Here is a 23769-nt window from a genome sequence, read left to right as displayed (position 1 = left end):
ACCATGCAAAACAAGCATTATCATACTTATTTTGAACATTAATGCACACGTGCTTTTTCTCAATATCTATAGGGAGTTTAATATAACTGGACCCTCCATTTATTAGATCATAAACATGTGTATGAATATCGTGGTGTGGTATACAGCTGAGCACTTTAGTGGACCCACCTACTTCCATCTCGGAAAATTGGGCCATAATAGGGCTCAATGTGGATTCTTGATACCACTCAGCAATCGATGTGCTCCGAGAAATAACGCCAATATCACCCCATATACAGGGTGTTATAAAAAGGTACGGCCAAACTTTCAGGAAACATTCCTCACACACAAATAAAGAAAATATGTTATGTGTACATGTGTCCGGAAACACTTAATTTCCATGTTAGAGCTCATTTTAGTTTCATCAGTACGTACTGTACTTCCTCGATTTACTGCCAGTTGGCCCAATTGAAGGAAGGTAATGTTGACTTCGGTGCTTGTGTTGACATGCGACTCATTGCTCTACAGTACTAGCATCAAGCACATAAGTATGTAGCATCAACAGGTTAGTGTTCATCACGAACGTGGTTATGCAGTCAGTGCAATGTTTACAAATGCGGAGTTGGCAGATGCCCATTTGATGTATGGATTAGCACGGGGCAATAGCCGTGGCGCGGTACGTTTGTATCGAGAAAGATTTCCAGAACGAAGGTGTCCCGACAGGAAGACGTTCGAAGCAATTGATCGGCGTCTTAGGGAGCACGGAACATTCCAGCCTATGACTCGCGACTGGGGAAGACCTAGAACGACGAGGACACCTGCAATGGACGAAGCAATTCTTCGTGCAGATGAAGAAAACCCTAATGTCAGCGTCAGAGAAGTTGCTGCTGTACAAGGTAACGTTGACCACGTCACTGTATGGAGAGTGCTACGGGACAACCAGTTGTTTCCGTACCATGTACAGCGTGTGCAGGCACTATCAGCAGCTGATTGGCCTCCACGGGTACACTTCTGCCAATGGTTCATCCAACAATGTGTCAATCCTCATTTCAGTGCAAATCTTCTCTTTACGGATGAGGCTTCATTCCAACGTGATCAAATTGTAAATTTTCACAATCAACATGTGTGGGCTGACGAGAATCCGCACGCAATTGTGCAATCACGTCATCAACACAGATTTTCTGTGAACGTTTGGGCAGGCATTGTTGGTGACGTCTTGCTTGGGCCCCATGTTCTTCCACCTACGTTCAATAGAGCACGTTATCATGATTTCATACGGGATACTCTATCTGTGCTGCTAGAACATGTGCCTTTACAAGTACGACACAACATGTGGTTCATGCACGATGGAGCTCCTGCACATTTCAGTCGAAGTGTTCGTACGCTTCTCAACAACAGATTCGGTGACCGATGGATTGGTAAAGGCGGACCAATTCCATGGCCTCCACGCTCTCCTGACCTCAACCCTCTTGACTTTCATTTATGGGGGCATTTGAAGGCTCTTGTCTACGCAACCCCGGTACCAAATGTAGAGACTCTTCGTGCTCGTATTGTGGACGGCTGTGATACAATACGCCATTCTCCAGAGCTGCATCAACGCATCAGGGATTCCATGCGACGGAGGGTGGATGCATGTTTTCTCGCTTACGGAGGACATTTTGAACATTTCCTGTAACAAAGTGTTTGAAGTCACGCTGGTACGTTCTGTTGCTGTGTTTCCATTCCATGATTAATGTGATTTGAAGAGAAGTAATAAAATGAGCTCTAACATGGAAAGTAAGCGTTTCCGGACACATGTCCACATAACATATTTTCTTTCTTTGTGTGTGAGGAATGTTTCCTGAAAGTTTGGCCGTACCTTTTTGTAACACCCTGTGTAGTGCAGATTCGTTGTCTCCAACTCACCTTGATGTTTAGGTGGGTGACTCAATACGCAGCGTAACACTGCACTGCATTTAATGGCGTTAAATCCCAGAATTGGTACGACTTTGAGGAGGTCGGTCTCCTAGACAGAGAGGCACGAAAAACCCGACAGGTTCGCGATACCTCCCATCCGAATTCTCAACTCTGGCGATTGAGATTCGCTCCTCAAAAGCCCTAGCAACTGCTGTGTTTTCTAATGGGCTCGTTACGCCATTATTCTGATCCAAACTATTATCGATAGGACGGGGGAGGGAACTACCGCTAGCCACAGGATAATTACTAATACTACTACTACAGCTAGGGGTCCACCCAGTAGAGGATGGGGCCGGTGATGGTGCGTCATCATCATCATTTACAGGGAGGGGGTATACGTGTGGGAACGAGTACCTTGCGCGGACAGCAGAGAGCTGGTTCTGGTGGAGGAGGAGGAGGAGGAGGCGGTGACAGCCGACTTGAAGAACCGGGCTGCGGCGATGGCCCCCGGAGTGCGTTCCTCCCGCTAGCTGTCTATGGCGTGGGAGGCTGTTGTTCTTCTTGTTCGCGGCCAACTGGTCGAGTTGCCCACGGACACCAGAGGGCCTGGGGCGGTGCTGGAGGCGGTGCTTTCGCGTCTTCTGCTGCCGCCTCTCGCACAGCCATCATATTGGCTACACAGGGCGCAGCATGACTTTTCTGTTGTGTGTCCTCGATTCCCGCCCCCGCAACCACCACTCTAGGCACACAAGCTATACCGTGTGATATACCTGTAACATAAATGAGAGAAAAAAATAAGTTTAATGATGTAGATTTAAAAGTGCAATAGATAATAATAACAGTAAATAAAGGTAAATGTTTGCAGTAATGTTACTGTTCAAAAGTGTTCATCTTCTCCACTGTGGCTCCATGGTTTGGGCAACTCATTGGCACATTCAACAAGGCCCCCAATCAGTCAGGCAGATCGAATTCCTCCTCCTCCTCCTCTAAAAACTGGGTGCCCACTGCAGCGGGCGCCATTTGACCGCCGTCTTGCATGCTTTGGTCGGTACAACCCTCCCAATGCGCAGAATTAGGAATATCTAGAAAAAAAGACAAGAATATGTATATACATATGAAGACTGAATGTATAAACCTGTATATATTAGATGAAATTATTTGATCTAAGAACTACGTTCGTATTAGAAGCTGCGCTTGCGCCCTGTCCATCTCGAGCTGCTGATCTAGAGCAGTCAGCATTTGAGGGATGTAATCTAGAAAGATGGAAAAGACTGAGTATAATATGGAGTAGTGAGTTAAATGATACAGCAATTAGCGGATATATATATATATATATATATATATATATATATATATATATATATATATAAGATATTGACAAAAACAAAGAAATCACATCTTTATAGAGAGTGATCGAAAATAGCTATAACACGTAAAACAGAAGATACAGACTTTGAACATAGAGAGACACAGCATAGACACCGAATATATAGACATATAACGTAGAGACACACAACATAGAGACGCGCAACACAGAGAAACAACAAAACGTGGAAGGTCAATCTTTATAGAGAGTACTAAAAAACGGATATAACACGTAACACGCAGAACATAGAGACACGCGACATATAGACTCACAACATAGAGACACACAGCACGAGTAAGCTCAATATTTGATACAGAGCACTCGAATACGGATATAACACGTAACACAGAACACACACAATCCGTTAAAATACCCAACAATCTTTATACAGAGCGGTCAAAAACGGATATAACACAGAACATAGAGACACACAACACGAGTAAGTTCAATCTTTATAGAGAACACTCGAATACGAATATAACAAATAACACAGAACACACACACAATCCGTTAAAAGACCTATATAGAGAGAGGTCCAAAACCGATATAACACATAACACGCAACATAGAGACACAGAACACTCACAATCCCTTAAAAGACCCAGCAATCTTTATAGAGAGAGGTCCAAAACGGATATAATACACACACACACACACACACACACACACACACACACACACAACACGTGGACGCACAGTCTTTATAGAGAGCAGCCCAAAACACATGTAGCAGCTGCCACTGGCGCTACCTGCTCCTTTCATTTATCGAAGATTAAGGGCGATGAGACAGGTACTCAACAAATTACAGGAGCAGAGTGAGGGAGAGTTGGATTTTGGTCTGGTTTATATAGACTCTGTGACATAGAGTCACGTGACTAGTGCTGTAGCCAATAGGAGAGCAGAATTCTATTGGTGGGGGAGTAGCACGTCATGAAGGACCACAGCGCCCCCTGGTGGGAAAATGTGAAAATTTGAATTAGTTAATTGAATATAGATGTAGTACATTAAAACTGAAATGGATTAAGTACTTGTGTAATTAATAAGTTAGATGTACGATGCGAGTGTTGGAATATTTACGAGATACTGTCCAGAGCGTGTATGGAGGGAGCGCTCCGACGCTCGCGGGCCTGGGACGTCAGGAGATGACTCAAGATCGCCAGCTTTCTCTCTCGCACCGCGTCACGGTGGTGTCCTCTGCTGGCACCGATATGAACTAAGCCAGTTGGAGTCCAGACCCAGAGGTGAACACATATGCTTCAAATTGGTTAAATAATAAAGACAAGTCCTTTTTCCCACCATTTCGTACTGGAATTTGAACTTGCTGACACTTTTCTGGCTGAGGGGGGCGTGGCACATTCCCGCGTAAATTCAAAGTTCCCGCCAAAATCCGCCATCTTGGATAACGGTACTTGAGTCATCAGCTGAAGTGATCGCCGCCATCTTGGATGACATCAACGCCGCCATCTTGGATAATGGTACTTTGGAATGGAACCGGTGTTGTTCCAATACTAACATGCTCTACATCCTCGGCGAAGCTCGGATTTCGGAATTTAGTGAGCAGCCCCTTCCGTTTAGCGCTTCGTCTATCTGCAAGTGTGTCCCACTTCAAACTTCCAATGAGATTTGTAACGCTCTCTCGATGGCTAAATGTACCAGTCACGAATCTTTCCGCTCTTCTTTGGACCTTCTCAATCTCTTGAATCAGACGCAATTGGTAATGGTCCCGTACAGACGAAGAGTACTCTAAGACTGGACTAACTAACGTATTATAAGCAATTTTCTTTTTTGAAGGACTGCATCGCTTCAGGATTCTACCAGTAAACCGCAATCTAGAGTTCGCCTTGCCTGTTACTTGTGTTATGATCATTCCATTTGAGATCATTTCGAATAGTCACACCCAGATACTTGACGGATGTTACTGCAACCAAAGACTGGGCATTTGTTCTGTACTCGTACATTAATGGGGATTTTCGCCTTGTTATACGCAGTAGGTTACACTTACTAATAATGGGAGACAACTGCCAGTCATTACACCACGCATTTATTTTCTGAAAATCCTCATCGATTTGTTTACAGCTTTCGTGTGATACTACCTTCCTGTAGACTATAGCATCATCGGCAAAGAGTCTAATGCCGCTGTCAATACCATCAACCAGATCGTTAATGTAAATCGTAAAAAGCAACGGACCTACTACGCTGCCCTGGGGCACACCTGAAGCTACGCTTGTTTCTCTTGCAGTCACCCAATTCAGGACGACATACTGCTCTCTGTCTGTTAGAAAACTTTCTATTCAACCGCATATGTCATCGGACTTGTAGCTGATTAATGTTTTGTGGAATGACATTTTTTAATAAATTCTCTTCCTTCTTCAAAACCGAGCGAGGTGGCGCAGTGGTTAGACACTGGACTCGCATTGGGGAGGACGACGGTTCAATCCCGCGTCCGGCCATCCTGATTTAGGTTTTCCGTGATTTCCCTAAATCACTCCAGGCAAATGCCGGGATGGTTCCTCTGAAAGGGCACGGCCGACTTCCTTCCCCATCCTTACCTAATCCGATGAGACCGATGACCACGCTGTCTGGTCTCCTTCCCCAAAACCAACCAACCAACCAACCCTCTTCAAATGAACCATTTAATCCTGTATTTGCTCATACTCTTAGAAAGTGATTGTTAAATGTACTTGCAACTTGTGAATTACCAGTCACAACATGGTTACTTAGTTTAATTTTTATGGAGTCTTGTACACTGTCTGGGTGTCCTGTCTCCCATTTGAAAACGTCCCTTATTATCTGTATTATTTATTTCTGTCATTACCTGTATACTTCTTGACATTTTAATGAGTTTCCTTAAAATACTCCAGTATTTTTTTATGGGAAGCAAGGAAACTTGGATCTTGACATTCTCTGGAGTTTATATAAACTTTCCTCTTCTCTTAGATAATATTTTAGTTCCCTTAGTTATCCACGGCTTACTTGTTTTTTTAAAGGATATTCTGAATATTTTTGAGGAAAGCAACTTTCAAATATTGACGCAAATTTACTATGGAATAGATTGAATCTGACATTAGAATCCCTTTCTACACATACCTCATCACATACCACCCCTCTCAGCTCACTTTTAAAATACTGTATCCTGTTATCATCAATAAGCCTCACTGCTTTAGGGCTGTAAGGTGCCACGTTGTTTATTTCCACTGATTGTGCATCATGCAGTGAGTCAGTTTGGCTCTTCACCAGAGGAAGGGGCAGTAGGTTCACATCTCCTGTCAGTCACAGCTGTGACCCGTCGGTGGTGGCAGTACGGAGTAATGAAGTCCACTCACAGCCGGCAGACCGCTGTCTCTTAGCTGAAGTCTTTAAACAGGAAGCAAGCGTCTCCCCACGGTTCGCAGCAGAGTTAACGTGTAAGTAGTGAGACCGTCATTCTGTCAGGACAGGTGGGCTTTTTAAATCCAGACATCTCGTCATTGTAGCAGGTGAGGCGGCCATTTGCCCTCGTTTATTCGGAGGTGTCAGCGGTCCCATCCACACGGTGGTCTTTTAAGTGCGGACAGTTTTCCTTGCCTCTGTATTTCTCATCTGTACTGCAACGACTTGGAGCGGCAGAGCTCGGATGTTACATGTTGTAGACTTTGCAGAATAACGTTACGAGTGACGTCATACTAAACCTGTTGCGCTGCTTGTCGTACCTCTGATCGCTGTGTAGCAATGAGTTAGACCTTTGTCCTGCTGTTGCAATACTGGCACTCTATGTGTGTTGTATATTACGACTGTGGCACACGGCCTGAGTCGGGCTTGGTTGTTTTACCGTCCGCGTTGAGCAATAGCTTCGAAAATTTATTAGTGCACCCGGAGAATGGGTTGCCGTGCAATAGTATGCAGGCTAGCGGACGGGGGAAGTATGTGTATTCTGGCTCCTTAAGTGGCGCTAAAATTACAACGGCTGCAGTGAACGATGCAACAGGGGCAGTACGAAGCCGCCTGTTTGCGATTCTGGGTTTGATGATCCACCCGATAGCAATTTTCCTAAGCTTACAACAGAGTGCGCTGCATCCAAGTGTCAACCCGTCGCGCAGTGTATAAGCATAAAAATGGACCGAAAATCTCATTTCCTCTCTGAAACTACTATCCTCTTGATAGATCCACCTGGAGTGAAAACATTCGCCTGAAAATGACGAATGAGTGTTCCGCTGAAATATTGTGAAGTTTACGCAACTTCACCAGACGCAATGCTCTCTAATAGTAAGCGACGAAACACGTGAAAAATGTATTATATAAAGGACGGAAACGGATTTTACATAGCCGGCAACATAACATACACTGACCAACCAAAAGCGGTCGATGTTGAAGCATATGCAGTGCATTTGCCTCCCTAAATTGCTGGTAGAAATGGGTTGCTGACTCCCCACATGCAAACCGGCGTTGATTTGGCTGACAGTAAATGGTCGTTCGTCCAGAGTGGCTCTACAGGTGCGCAGTTATGGTTGGCCTATGCGGCTGTTTACGCATGTGGGAACATCGTCTCTTGGCTATTAATGATCTGTCCTAGATACTAGAATGAGATTTTCACTCTGCAGCAGAGTGTGCGCTGATATGAAACTACCTGGCAGATTAAAACTGTGTGCCGGACCGAGACTCGAAGGCAGGAGAGGAAGTATTGGCAGAAGTAAAGCTGTGAGGACGGGGCGTGAGACGTTTTTGGGTAGCTCAGTTGGTAGAGCACTTGCCCGCGAAAGGAAAAGGTCCCGAGTTCGAGTCTCCGTCCGGCTCTCAGTTTTAATCTGCCAGGAAGTTTTTTATCCTAGACACTGTTGGTCTTGGAATTTGATATCTTGTGTAATCTCCGATATGCTGTGACGCATTCGTCTTGAACCATCCATCATTACAAAGTCGGTGGACTCTATAAATGGTGCCGTGTTCACTTCACACTTTCTTATAACCGACTGCTCAGACATCGTGCCTACTCCTATGCCATACGCCACATTGACGAGAGCGTGCTGGAAAGCAATGCCTCTGAATTTTTTATGTGAAAACTCTTCAACATTTTTAAATAATACAAACGTTATTAACATTCCGCATCTCTATTCTTCATGTCTACATATTTATTTCTCAACATAGTCACGACGGTGAAGAACAAACTTCTCACAACGAGAGACCAGTTTACTGGTATCATCACTGCAGCATGCTCTGCTTGCTTCGCTTCATCACTATCAAAGTGATGTTCTCAAAAGTATTCGTTAAGTTTTGGAAATGAATGAAAAACGGAGGGGACCAAGTCGGGACTGTATCGAGGATGATAGCGAACCCAAGGCATCGGACTGCTGCAGAAAATCGCAGCGTTCTTGTGTTACCTGGCAATGTCAAGGCGAAGGAGAAGGTGCCCTATGTGTGGAAAAACTCGTCGCATTCCTGCTTTCAGTTTTCTAAGGGTATCGAAGTGCATTACAGAGGTTATGGTGGTGCCTTTGGGCATGTGTTCAAAATGCGCAACACCTTTAATGATACTTTGTGTTGGAACTCCATGGAAACACTATTGTTTTTGGAATGGATATTGTGAACCCAGATTCTGTCAGCTGACACAGTTTCGTTAAGGAGCGCATCGCACCCACTCTCACAACGCAAAAGTTACTGTTGACAGGTGTCCAATCTCGTCTCTTTCACGTGAGGAGTGAGCATTCAAGGCACTCACCTTGCACACAGCTTTCCGTAACACGTTTCTGCAATGATGGCCTGTGCACGCTCTTGTTATATTCCACCTTTACCTAAGGACTGTGTCTGTGTTACTTGACGATTTTCTCTGATGAGTACCTCAAACCGATACCGATGATTCTCGTCGGTTGCCGCACGCGATTTCCCACTTCGAGCTGTGTCACACACGATGAGGTTAGCACCACCGTTTCCTCCATTACCAGCACGAACAATCCAACGGCACATATTGCTGATGTCGACACAGTCACCACCGCACACAGATTTTTTTCCTTTTCATCCCTGTTAGTCATCGGTCTTGTGACTGGTTGCATGCGACTCGCCACAAATTCCTCTCCTGTGCCAAACGCTTCATCTCAGAGTAACACTTGCAATCTACGTCCTCTGTTACTTGCTGGATATATTCAGTCCCTGTCTTACTAGCGTTCCCCTCTACAGCTCTTCCTAGTGCCCTGCAAGTTATTCTCTGGTTTCTTAACACATGTCTATCATCCTGTCCCTTCTTCTTGTCAGTGATTTCCAGTTGCTCCTTTCATCTCCGATTCTACGCAGAAACTCCTCATTCTTTGCCTTATCATGCCCTTACTGCCAGTGCTAATCTGCTTTTTATGTCCTCCTAGCTCCGTCCGTCATGCGTTATCTTGCTGTCTAGATAGCAGAATTCCTTAACTTCATCTACTTCATGATCACCAATCCTGATGTTAAGAATCTTGGTGTTCTCGATTCTGCTACTTCTCGTTACTGTCGTCTTCCTGCGATTTACCCTCAACCCAATGTACTCGTTAGACTGTTCATTCCATTCACCAAATCCTATAATTCTTCTTCAGTTTCACTGAGGATAGCAACGTCATCAGGGAACCTTATCATTGATATACTTTCATTTTGAATTTTAATTTCGCTCTTCAAACTTTCCTTTATTTTCATCATTGCTTCTTCTATTTATATATTCAACAGTTGGGGCAAAAGACTACATTTCTTTCTTACAACCTTTTTCATCCGAGCACTTTGTTCTTGTTCACCTACTGTAATTCTACTGTCGTGCTACATTTTCTGCTGCTGTTGATATTACCCTATAGCCATTTGACCAGAAATTCTTCTCTGCTTTCCATTTCACTTCATTGAACCCCACTCTATCTAGCTTCTGGTTTTCGAGCCTCCCTACGATATCCATATTTCTGACATTCCACACTCTGGCTCACAGAACGTTAGCCTTTTGTTGATTATTCCATCTTTTCTTCATGATCACCTCCCTATTGGCAGCTCCCTTCCAGAGATCCAAATGAGGGACTAGCCTGGAATCTTTTGTCATTGGAGAGGCCATCATGACACTAGTGGTTATAGGGTTCAGAAAAGACCCTTTTTTAGGGTAGGGAGGACAGAAAGAAGCCACATTTTAAGAGAGGTTAGAACTGAGACAAACCCTCAGTTTGAGAAAGAAACCAAAAAACATAATTCTAGCTTATTACATCAGCATAAACAGCTATTGGCTAAGAATTTTCAACAACCAGCAGATATTTTAACTCTACCCAATTTTAACTCAGTCAATGTGAAATGTCAGCTATCTTTCTTGCACCAAAATATTCGAGGACTGAGAAATAAAATTAATGAATTAACTATCTGCATAGATGAATTGGAGTCTTCAAACCCAGCTGACAATCTGCCTCTCTGAACATCATGTGGCCATTGGTATAGAACTTTTAAGTGTTACAGGGGTTTAGGTTAGCATCTCACTTTCGTAGATCAGAAATGGAGAAAGGAGGAGTTGCCACTTTCATCAGGAACTGTCATAAATTTAAGAACATAGACATTCATAAATTTTGCCTAGAACAGCATATGGAAGCATGAGCAACAGAAGCAGAATTTCATAAAAAATCCTTCATAATATTAAGTGTATGTCGAACACCTGCAGGTAACTTTAATCTGTTCGTAAACCACCTTGAAGCTATACTGGTCCATTTAACAACAAAAACAAACAAAGACTCTCCCAATAAGAACTTATTTGAGTTAGTAACACTATCATTCAACTTAATTCCCACTGTAAAGTTCCCCACTAGGGTAACTAATGGCTCACAAACAGCCATTGATAATAACTTTATAGAAAAGCCCAATGAACAAAATTATATTACAAAACCAATAATCAATGGCCTCTCAGACCATGACATGCAGTTTCTTCTGTTAAAGCTAATTCTGAACGGGATATAAAATCTGTTAAATCTGAGCTCAAGGGGGTAATCAATAAGCCAAAAATTGATTATTTTAGGACACTTCTCAGAGACATTCACTGGGCTGGTGTTTACAGTGCTCAATAAAGTGCTTACCTTATTCGAACACTGTTCTCCCTCGAAACTTACCAAGGTTATAGCAACCTCTACAAAGAAGCTATGGATTACTCAAGGAATATGGGTATCTTGTAGAACAAAAAGAAAACTTTATCTGTCAATCCAAAACAGTTGATGCTATAGCACATTACAAGAAATACTGCAAAATATTAAAGACTGTAATATGGACATCAAAGCAAATATGTTACAAGGAAAAGATAGTCATATCAGATAACAAAATAAAGGCAATATGGGATATAGTGAAGGAGGAGACTGGTAGAACCAGACATGAAGAGGAACAAATAGCATTAAGACAGACATTGGTGACAGATGTGTATAGTGTTGCAGAACTTTTTAACAAAAATTTTATAACTGTTATTGAAAAGATGGGGTTGTCAGGTTCGGTAGATACTGCTATGGAATACCTTAGACCAGACATTTCAAGTAACTTCCATAATATGAATTTGACCCTCACTACCCCAGCAGAAATAATGTCCACCATAAAATCTTTAAAATCAAAAACATCTAGTGGGTCTGATGAAATATCAACAAAGCTAATTAAAGAATGTGATTCTGAGTTAAGTAACATATTAAACTATCTATGTAACCAGTCGTTTATCAGTGGAATATTTCCTGAATGGTTGAAATATGCTGAAGTTAAGCCACTGTTTAAGAAGGGAGATAAAGAAATAGCATCAAATTTTCGTCCAACTTCACTGTTACCAGCATTCCCGAAAATTTTAGAAAAAGTAATGTACAACCGGCTTTATAACCATCTTATCTCAAATAACATACTGTCAAAGTCACAGTTTGGATTTCTAAAGGGTTCTGATATTGAGAAGGCTATCTACACTTACAGTGAAAATGTGCTTAATTCATTAGACAAAAAATTGCAGGCATCTGGTATATTTTGTGACGTGTCAAAGGCATTTGTGTCAATCACAATATCTTTTTAAATAAATTAGAATATTATAGTGTAACAGGAAATGCTGCAAAATGGTTCAAATCTTATATCTCTGGCAGGAAACAAAGGATGTTATTAGGAAAGAGACATGTATTAAGCTATCAGGCATCATCCAACTGGGAACTCATTACATGTGGGGTCCCACAAGATTCCGTTTTGGGGCCCTTACTTTTTCCTGTGTATATCAACGACCTTTCATCAGTTACATTACCAGATGCCAGTTTAGTTTGCTGATGATACAAACAGTGTAATAAATAGCAAATCAAGTGTAGTCTTAGAAAGATCAGCTAATAAAATATTTGTGGACATTAATCACTGGTTCCTATCCAATTCTTTGTCACTAAACTTTGAAAAAACACACTACATGCAGTTCAGAACTTTTAAGGGGTGTCCCACTAGTATATACCGAACATACGATTACAAGAAGATAGAAGAAGTGGACAGTGTTAAATCCTTGGGATTACAGTTTGGTTCAAATAGCTCTGAGCACTATGGGACTTAACTTCTGTGGTCATCAGTCCCCTAGAACTTAGAACTAGTTAAAGTGAACTAACCTAAAGACATCAAACACATCCATTCCCGAGGCAGGATTCGAACCTGCGACTGTAGATGTCGCGCGGTTCCAGACTGTAGCGCCTAGAACAGCTCGGCCATCATGGCTGGCTAGGGGACTATAGCTTGATAATAAATTCAACTGGGAGGAACACACCACAGATCTGCTGAAGCATCTTAACAAATGTCTATTTGCAATGCGAATTGTCAGACATAGGGGATATAAGCCGGCATACTATGCTTACTTTCATTCCATAATGTCATATGGGATTATTTTTTGGGGTAATTCATCAAGCCAACCTGAAGTTTTCCGGGCACAAAACCGTGTAGTAAGAGTTATATGTGGTGTGAACTCAAGAACATCCTGCAGAAGCCTGTTTAGAGAACTAGGGATACTAACTACTGCTTCCCAATATATTTATTCCTTAATGAAACTTGTCATTAAAAATATATCACTTTTTCAAACCAATAGCTCAATTTATGGAATCAACACTAGAAATAAGAATAATCTTCACAAGGATTTAAAGTCACTTAGTCTTGTACAAAAGGGTGTGCATTATTCAGGAATACACATTTTCAATAACTTGCCAGCAGACATAAAAAGCTTAACAACCAATGAAATTCAGTTTAAGAGAAGCCTAAAGGATTTGTAGGTGGCCAACTCCTTCTACTCCATTGATGAATTTCTCAGTAAAACCAACTGATTTTATATATAACTTCTGCACAATTTCAGTGCAGTAATGTGTTCATTGTAAATAAGTATTATAGTAGTTGCATTACACTTTTATTACCTTATAAATAAATAAAAACACTTTTTTATTTTAAATTCAGTGCATTAGTATTTGTAAAATGACTCTTTCATATAGTGTTCATTAAAACATGACGTTCATTCCACTTGGGACCTGTGGAATGGTATATTAGCTTATTTGTTTTAGTTGTAAATATTTGTCGTGTATTGCTGTTTTTCTGACATGTTCTACATCCTGGAGGACCTCCTCACTATGGATCAGTTGGAATGAAAGTAAATCTAAGCTAATTTAATCTTTCAATTACAGGCCCCCATGTTCTGTGGATACATATCACGTGTTTTTAATGCAGTGATTTCCATTGCCTTCTGCGTCCTTATGCCATTGATCAGTGGTGATCCTTACACCTTTCGAGGCAGTTTCCCACCCCAAAAGCAAGAGAGTGCCCTGAATCTCTGTCCGCTGCTCCGCCCTCTTTGACGAGGCAGGAAGAGGGTGACTTCTTACGCCGGAAGTCTTCGGCTGATGATATTTATTCAAAATTTAAGCGGTGGCGCTGTTCGAACATGAGATCGCCGACGTTTTGAGCACTAACCAAAGACGCTGCAAAAATGGCTCTGAGCACTATGGGACTTAACTACTGTGGTCATCAGTCCCCTACAACTTAGAACTACTTAATCCTAACTAACCTAAGGACATCACACACATCCATGCCCGAGGCAGGATTCGAACCTGCGACCGTAGCAGTCGCGCGGTTCCGGACTGCGCGCCTAGAACCGCTAGACCACCGCGGCCGGCAAAGACGCTGCAGTTTGCTCTGTTAGAAACATAATTAGAGCAAACTGTTTCTCACGTACCAACAAAATTACCTCGCAAACTGCTATTTTAAACACTATTGCTCGGAGCATCTAAGCTGCAGATGGTTGCAACTTGCCTTAGCGAAGCGGGAAAGTCGACGGAGTAGTATGAATGACATGTAACACCTCAACAGATAATGAGAACAGAAAAAAAAGGAAGAACTACTTTCCAGCACGCCCTCGTAGCAGCCACATTCGGGCGCTATACATGGCACGACTTCAAATGGGACAACCTTTCCATGACAGTAACTCTGTTAACGCCCTGAGCTTTACAAATTGCCCTAGTTGGATGATTACCTTTAAAGCTGTGAGTAATTACGTTAACACACGCTGACTGTGCAGCAGTATGCTGTTGACATTGAAATCAGTTTAAATAATGAAGCAAGTGCAGATGACGTAAAAGGCCTGCTAGGTTCTAGGCACGAACGTTGCCTCTTTCAGCTTTTGGAATGACTGTAGGGCAGAGCAATTTCCTTATCTTTTTTTTTGCTGTCTTACTACTGACTGATGCCGTCCCTACCCACGTAGTACGTAAATGGCTGTAGATAAGACATGTTTCTGATAACAGGGTCTAAAACGGAGTATGACTTCCCTGTTGCGTCCACTTCCGCGTGCGCCGTCCGTGTCTAAATCACTACGACACCGCCACTCAACACCGTGGCACCCGCTTCACATACTGTAGATGAACGATTTACGTCAGCTCTTGGTCTTGATGGTTAATGCACGTCAAAGCGACGACGCATGCTAATAGCGGAAATATTTTCATCTGCCGTGAGACGAGGACAATTGGTGGCGAACAGCTAACCAGAATGTGCCACTAAAGTGTTGAAACATCGTTGACAGCTTCTCGTAGTACCTGATAGAGGACTTAGATTCCTGATTAACACATATCTGGAACGCATTCGCAGTAAGAAATGAATCATTGTTTTTATTGTTCTAAGAGTTGATGAATCTTGCGCAGTTCTTTCGCAGCAGTGCCGTTGAAATTTCCAATCACTGAAGTGACATTTAGGATGTGCGCAATGAATTTGAGAAAATTAAATCACGTATTCAAAATAACGCCTTTAAGCACTTCGACCAGAATTATTTACACTTCTAAACGGAAATTCCCGTCATTCCATAACCCAACGACACCGGTTAATACGAACTTTACATATTAACTGAAGAATGTGAAATTTAAGCAATTAAGAAAATCATACGATCACAATCCATGTACAGGCTGATTCAAAAATTCTTTGAAAACTTTGGAGACAGATTCCTTACACAAATGAAGAAAAAACGAATTAATATAAACACTTGCCCGTAAACCAAAGTCGAAAGTGTCATCAACTGAGAAACTCATAATAAACGTCATGCCTCCGCACCTGCTTGAATGAGCTGTCAGATTCTTTCAAATACTCCCTGAGGGTATTTAATGATTTTGCATACCTCCATGACACGACGATGAAGGGTCTCTGTATCTAACTTTTTTAAAATTATTACTTGGCGCACATGGCAGAGAATCCGATCCTGGTCATACCGTGTGTCACTGCCGGTGTCTGGGGCACAAAAAAAGTGCTTTGTTGCAGGAGGCTGGACGACACTCAATAACACACTGAAGCACCAAAGAAATTGGTATAGGCATGCATATTCACATAAAGAGATATTGTAACCTCCCCGGAGAATTTTGTAAATGACAATATTTAAATGTTAATGGAAATCGTGCTACGTGTAACCTCCCCACAAAACTTTCTGAAACAATGTTAATGAAAATGGTGCAAGTGTAAGCTCCCCCGAGAAATTTGAAAGACAAAAATTTGAATGTTAACGAGAATAGAACCTAACGCAATCTTCCAGCAAATAAATTTAATGACAATGACAATTAAATAAAAATTAGCAATCTGACCCAGGTATAAGCTGCCCATAAAAAAATGTAAGACAGTTCAATGATAATGAAATCTCAGTGACAATGAAAACGCAAACAGACCGAAATGTCGATCTTAGGCCCTGATTAAACTCAAATTCTTACCTCAGTAAAACTGCATCTGCTCTTATTTTTGGCCATAGCTTGGAGGAAATGCATCGCAAAATATTTTTTTTTTTAAGTTAAAGGGAACTTTTCTTTATGGAAATGTAAGGCAAATATTCTTTCAAAAAAAAAGGATTCTTTGTTATAAATGGTTGGTTTAAAAACAAAATTATTATTGGGGCGATTCTTGAACAAATTAGTTACAGTTAATTTACATTACATTATCAAATGTGCGCAATGCTGCTTCATTACCTTATTGAATAATATACCTTGTCCTGAATCTTGACCAGTGTGCCATGTCGACGCCCGCCGACTCCTCACACACAACTGCGACTATCTCTCGCGCGCTACTACCACAGACTACTTCATCTCGCATGCGCTACTACTCTCGAACACTAACTCGCAACTGAACTGAACTCTCGCGCGGTCAAGCGCAGACTAGGAACTCTCTGCTCAAAGATTTTATCATGCCTCGCCATCGCCGCCACACAACATAGTGTTTCAATATGTAAACAGGCAGAAGACGACACAGCGTTCGGCAACGCCTATATAAGACAACAAGTGTCTCGAGCAGTTGTTAGATTGGTTACTGATGCTGGGATGACATGTTATCAAGATTTAAGTGAGTTTAAACGTGGTGCTATACTCGGCGCACGAGCGATGGGCCACAGCACGAGCGATGGTACACAGCGTTTCCCAGGTAGCGATGAAGTGGGGATTTTCCCTTACGACCATTTCACGAGTGTATCCTGAATATCAGGAATCAGGCAAAACATCAGATCTCCGACATCGCTGCTGCTGCAAAATGATTTTGCAAGAATGGGATCAACGACGACTGAAGAGAATCGTTCAACGTGACAACAGTGCAACCCTTGCGCAAATGGCTGCAGATTTCAGTGCTGTGCCATCGACAAGTGTCAGCGTGCGAACCACTCAACGAAACATCATCGATATCGGAGCCGAAGGCCCACTCGTGCACCCATGATGACTGCACGACACAAAGCTTTGCGCCTTATCTGAGACCGTCAACACCGACATTGGAGTGTTGATGACTGGAAACATGTTGTCTGGTCGGACGAGTTTCGTTTCAAAGTGTATCGAGCTGATGGTCGTGAACAGGTATGGAGCCAACCTCATGAATCCAAGGACACTGCATGTCAGCAGAAGACTGTTCAAGTTGGAGTAGGCTCTGTAACGGTGTGAGGCGTGAGCAGGGGGAGTGATATGGGACCTCTGATAAGTCTAGATACAACTCTGACAAGTGACACGTACCTAAGCACCTTGTCTGATCACCTGCATCCATTCATGTCCATTGTAAATTCCTACGGAATTGGGAAATTCCAGCAGGACAATGCGACACCCCACAAATCCACAACTGCTACATAGTGGCTCCAGGAATCCTCTTCTGAGTTTAAACATTTCCGCTGGTCACCAAACTACCCGACATGAGCATTATTGAGCATTGCTGGGATGCCTTGCAACGTGCTGTTTAGAAGAGATCTCAACCGCCTCATACTCTTATGGATTCATGGTCAGCACGGATGGACACATGGTGTCAATTCCCTCCATCACTACTTCAGACAATAAACCATGTCACGCTGTGGCATGCATGCTCGCGGGAGCCCTACATGATAATATGCAGGTGTACCCGTTTCTATGTCTCTCCAGTGTATATTTCCACACTGAGCTGAGCCATAATCAGAAAGCGGAAACAGCGCAATATGGCAGTATATAATACGTAATTCTGCGATCTCTGGTCCAACGAGATATTGGGCCCTACAACGAACTTGTGACGTAACACTAGTCGGCTAGTCCCCATACTCTGTGAACGCTCGGTATCGTGCCGGGTCAACGGGAAAACAATATTTACTTGAAAAGGTGCCCAATAAAGGTCTTAATTTTGTCGTGTGCTATCGAGAATTTCCAAGCATTTAAACACACAGTCAAGAATTACTAAATTCTTCTGAAATAGTTACTCGCTCACCATCGGAGATTGTTTCTGGCACAAGTAAGACGTGCAGCGACACGCGGTGTGTCGTACGCGTCATGGCCTGTCTTTCTCGTGGGCCTCGGCGAGCCTTGCATTACAGAGCCGTAACACGACGCGAAGTCCGAGCTCAGTCACTCCACGGCATCCTAGTACTGACTCAAAATGTGACAATAGCTCAGACACCACGATGTGGACAAGTCCACTGTCACCTTCAGATAATGAAGTCAAATGAAAGCATCGCCAGCTGCGATGACGTTACATCCAGCTTAAATACGACCATTTTCAAAGTCTCAGTCTCAGCTTCTGGTCATATCATCTGCTTCCCTAATTCCCACGGAATGACAGACGCGCTAGTTACAGGGTAACTTGACTGGCGATTCTTGAAGAGCTGCCTGTTACCTACTGAAGACTACTTCTCCGACGCTACAGCCAGCCAGCTGTAGTGGGGTGCCACTGCTGGCTGGTCGCCACTGTGTTTGAAGAGGATGTGGACGAGCCTGCGCCTTCCCCTTCTGAAGGGCTGTACCATGTTTCTGCTAAGTACCTCCTACAACCTGTTGGGTGAGACACCAGAATACTGCCTCCCTCACTACAAGTAGTACGGCCTCCCTGGCTGTAAGCTGTGTTGCTGATATGGACCTCGGGCTTCAGTCTTCACAGCACTTGCCCTCTGTGATATTCTGTTGGCACCTGCTTAAGAGGGAACAACAGGGTGACGGACGAAAATTTTGCTCAAATTCAGAATTTTGCTTGCCTGTACTGGAATGGAGTAGACAAATCAGGTTCGCTGCAATGAAAGAAGCTTACATAGAAGTTTTTATTGGTATTTTTACTGAAAAATATTCGTGTCTTCACTGCGTAATTGGGATATTCCCAAGGCAGCTCTAAATGGAGGTAGATCGACGGTTGTCGCTGTAACTCCAATTGTGGTTATCTGAAACATGAAATTAACATATCACCCTGATTCTTAAGGATGTAGCTGTGGTTCATTGGAGGGATTTTCAAAAAAAATTGACGCTGTAATAGATATTTGAAAAAAATGCCATTTTCGGACTTCTCTGTTTTGGTCTAAAAATACTAGACGAGCACATAAAAAAATCGCTACTACGAAGAAAAATCAGCTTGCTTCAAGGGAGACCAAAAATCATTGAAATCTGATGAAAACTGTAGCATGGGTGACGACAACCATTTCGAAAGGTATAGTTTTGACAGAAATGCGTTTAAAGTTTGGCAAATATTTACCATATAAAAAGCGACAATGCCAGAAACTTACGGAATATCATCGATGTCTGGTTCATAATAACTACTACTATCTCTGGCCGCTTTCTGCTGCTTTGACATGGTAGGACCTCGCTCTCCTTCTCAAGGCCCTTTCCGTTGCCGAGCGCATCGCCGCAGGCATCTCTATCTCCACAGAATCGGCGCATTTCATCACTGATTTTGATTTTGAAGGGCATTTGCCACGATTTAATGGACAAAATACCAAACAAAACTGATTTTCACATTATGCCAAACAATAAAAACACTCGTCTTTGAATGATGCCGACAGAAACTCATGAAACTGCTGACTGTGCGTCTATCAGGAGGCCAACATGAGGAAAGTGAAAGCCTCCTATGTGACACTGGCAAACATTTGCAGCATTAGAATCTGTGCTGGGGTAAGCTGTTGCCAGCACTCCGATCGGCAAAGAAGCTGCGAGAAAATCGACAGTAGGTACCAGAACAAACGAGGGTGTCAGAGAGAGGCCAAAGGCAAACTCGCAAGAAACGCGCCGCACACGCGCTCTTGACCGCCAGTATTTACATCACCGACGCGAACCGGAGGGCCCAGTCAGTCACCCAGTAAGTCACCGAGTCGAGTCTGCAGTTGCAGACCAGATACTTGGAGGTGCAGACAGAGTCGTAGTCTCAAGCAGCACATAGCGACCAGAGTAGTGTGCATAGCGCAACTTGTACTTCACCAGCCGTGAGTCTAACTTGGTCTGTTACGGAAGAGCTTGTACCACAACACCTCGACTATCTTCAGTTAAGTAACTTCCTGTTTAAGATAATAAAGAACCCTAGTAATACATCTGCGCAATCGTGTTATATACAGAGGATACCGGCCACCAAACAACATCCACTCCTTTCTTCCCGTGGTACAAGCCTATACTGAAAACGAGACGACACAAAAGAATTAGCCCGAATCATCTCATGGACGCAACGAAGGAAGCCTGAGCACGGAACCGGTTCTCTAACGCCGAGGTGTAGCGTGCACGATCGGCTTCAAACGAACACAAAATGGCTACTTTTTCGATTTCGCGCATAATATTTTGCGGAATAATACTTCAATGTACACTACTGGCCATTAAAATTGCAACACCACGAAGATGACGTGCTACAGACGCGAAATTTAACCGACAGGAAGAAGATGCTGTGACATGCAAATGATTAGCTTTTCAGAGCATTCACACGAGGTTGGCGCCGGTGGCGACACCTACAACGTGCTGACATCAGGAAAGTTTCCAAGTGATTTCTCATACACAAACAGCAGTTGACCGGCGTTGCCTGGTGAAACGTTGTTGTGATGCCTCGTGTAAGGAGGAGAAATGCGTACCATCACGTTTCCGACTCTGATAAAGCTCGGATTGTAGCCTATCGCGATTGCGGTTTACCGTACCGCGACAATGCTGCTCGCGTTGGTCGAGATCCAATGATTGTTAACAGAATATGGAATCGGTGGGTTCAGGAGGGTAACACGGAACGCCGTGCTGGATCCCAACAGCTTCGTATCACTAGCAGTCGAGATGACAGGCATCTTATCCGCATGGCTCTAACGGATCGTGCAGCCACGTCTCGATCCCTCAGATGGGGACGTTTGCAAGACAACAACCATCTGCACGAACAGTTCGACGACATTTGCAGCAGCGTAGACTATCAGCTCGGAGACCATGGCTGTGGTTATCCTTGACGCTGCAACACAGACACCAGTGCCTGCCATGGTACACTCAACGACGAACCTGGGTGCACGAATGGCAAAACGTCATTTTTTCTAATGAATCCATGTTCTGTTTACAGCATCATGATGGTCGTATCCCTGTTTGGCGCCATCGCGGTGAACGCACGTTGGAAGCTTGTATTGGTCATCGCCATACTGGCGTATCACCCGGCGTGATGGTATGGGGTGCCGTTGGTTACATGTCTCGGTCGCCTCTTGTTCGCATTGACGGCACTTTGAACAGGGGGCGTTACATTTCAGATGTGTTACGATCCGTGGCTCTAACCTTCATTCGATTCCTGCGAAACCCTACATTTCAGCAGCATAATGCACGACCGCATCTTGCAGGTCCTGTACGGGCCTTTCTGGATACAGAAAACGTTTGACTGCTGCGCTGACCAGCACATTCTCAAGATCTCTCACCAATTGAAAACATCTGCTCAATGGTGGCCGAGCAAGTGCCTCGTCACAATACGCCAGACACTACTCTCGATGAAATGTGGTATCGTGTTGAAGCTGCATGGTCAGCTGTAGCTGTACACGCCATCCAAGCTCTGTTTGACTCAATGTCCAGGCGTATCAAGGCCGTTATTATGCCCAGAGGTGGTTGTTCTGGGTACTGATTTCTCAGGATGTATGCACCCAAATTGCGTGAAAATGTAATTACATGTCAGTTCTAGTATAATATATTTGTCCAATGAATACCCGTTTATCATCTGCATTTCTTCTTGGTGTAGCAATTTTAATAGCCAGCAGTGTATATACATTCGAATTCCGTAATAAAAAAATTTCGAGTTTTTTCGACCGTCACGCTCTAGTTGCCCCTTACGCACACGTCCCTAGTCGAGAGCTCTGGAGCCGCCCGCGCTTGTTGCCAGTGAGCTGCGGCAGGCAGCCTGTCCCTGCCACTTGCACATCACCACTAGGTCATGACTTGCAAAACAGCCGCAGCTGACGATCTACTGTTAGAATTCCTTATCGCCCTTGAGTGTGCGAATCAGCACTCCTCCCCACCGCGCTGGAGAAGACAGTTCGTGTTGTAAATTACAAGTAATAAATATGGTTCCAGGGAACGGAGTTTTACTGACGCCTTACGGAGCGTGAGAGCCATCCACACCAGCTCCCAAGCTCGGCCTCCTGCTCCAGTAGTGTAACCACCTCACTTGATGTCATTCCGTTTTGTACTGTGTATTTTTTCATTGTATGAGCAGTAGCAGTCTACGCAAGATCCCACTAGAAATACGCACCACTAATAAGGGCGGTCCTGTTACTGCTTTGACTAAGCAGATCATTAGGTTACAAGCAGCTCTTGAAAATAATGCTACGCAATAAGAAGATTACAAGAACCAGGCAGAGGTAGTGCAAACTGAGAAGCAACAAACACCAAGACAACTTAAGGAAGTTTAGGTTATGACAGGTGTACCCTCTCCTTCTATCGATCCTACATTGGCAAACTTGGTGTATTTTTCTGCAAGGTAACAGAGTATAAACGGTACCCATATTTCTCAGAGACACTTCAGTGCAGCCGATTTCGGAGGGTGGTCCGACGAAATTTGCCTTTGTATGACCAGTCTGTGGTTGGCTGCACAGGCTGAAGGATACTTTACTTGCCATGAGAGCTTGCAGGACGTTAAAACTTTCAAGCAGGTAGCTGATAGAGTTACGACAGTGGTATCGTAAGCAGAACAGTACTCGCATTTTCAGGGAGAAACTAAATATGTTGATACAAAAGCATAATGAGTCTGTTGAATTTTTCTCAGCTGGATACGAAAGATCAATGCACGAGCTAACACAGAATGACGAAGTCAATTTAGTGGTACGCCGAGAAGCCGAGAATAGCGCTCTCAACTTACTTTTGCCCTGAATTTCCAGTTGAAATGACGCTTAAGGATAAGATAGAGAAACCAAGTGATTTGGTCACTGTTATCAGGATTAGCACACTGATGCAAGAGATAAGTATAGCCACTAGAGGGTGTGGTGGCCGCTCCATTACCAAAATGTCGCATTTGTGGACATGGGGGTGTAATATTTCTGGCTTATTCAGCCATCATATTAGGCTCCAGGAAGCTATTCCCAGGGCAGTGGAGATGCAAGAAGCATAGAGATGACGCAATGTGGGATGAGGTACTGGTGACAGATGTTAGATTCGGTACCATTCCCGTGAGAAAGACCGCCTGCATGATGCTGCTGCTCTGTGATTGGCTGCTGTGTTCGGCGGTAGGGCGCCAAAACGTTAAACTTTAGTTTAACCTGTCAGCCAAATTACTACATTTTTTTAAATAAACACCTCTCAACAGCCAGCTATCAATCAGTCATTTCAAAATTATTAAAATCCAAGTATTACCAAAACAAAAGACTGACGATATTACTGCCGATGCACTTCGGTGGCGTTCGGGTCACGCCTTGCTGG

The sequence above is a fragment of the Schistocerca piceifrons genome, chromosome 3, assembly GCF_021461385.2.
Source record: "Schistocerca piceifrons isolate TAMUIC-IGC-003096 chromosome 3, iqSchPice1.1, whole genome shotgun sequence".
In the NCBI taxonomy this organism is placed as follows: domain Eukaryota; kingdom Metazoa; phylum Arthropoda; class Insecta; order Orthoptera; family Acrididae; genus Schistocerca; species Schistocerca piceifrons.
Note: the sequence above shows the minus strand (reverse complement) of the source record.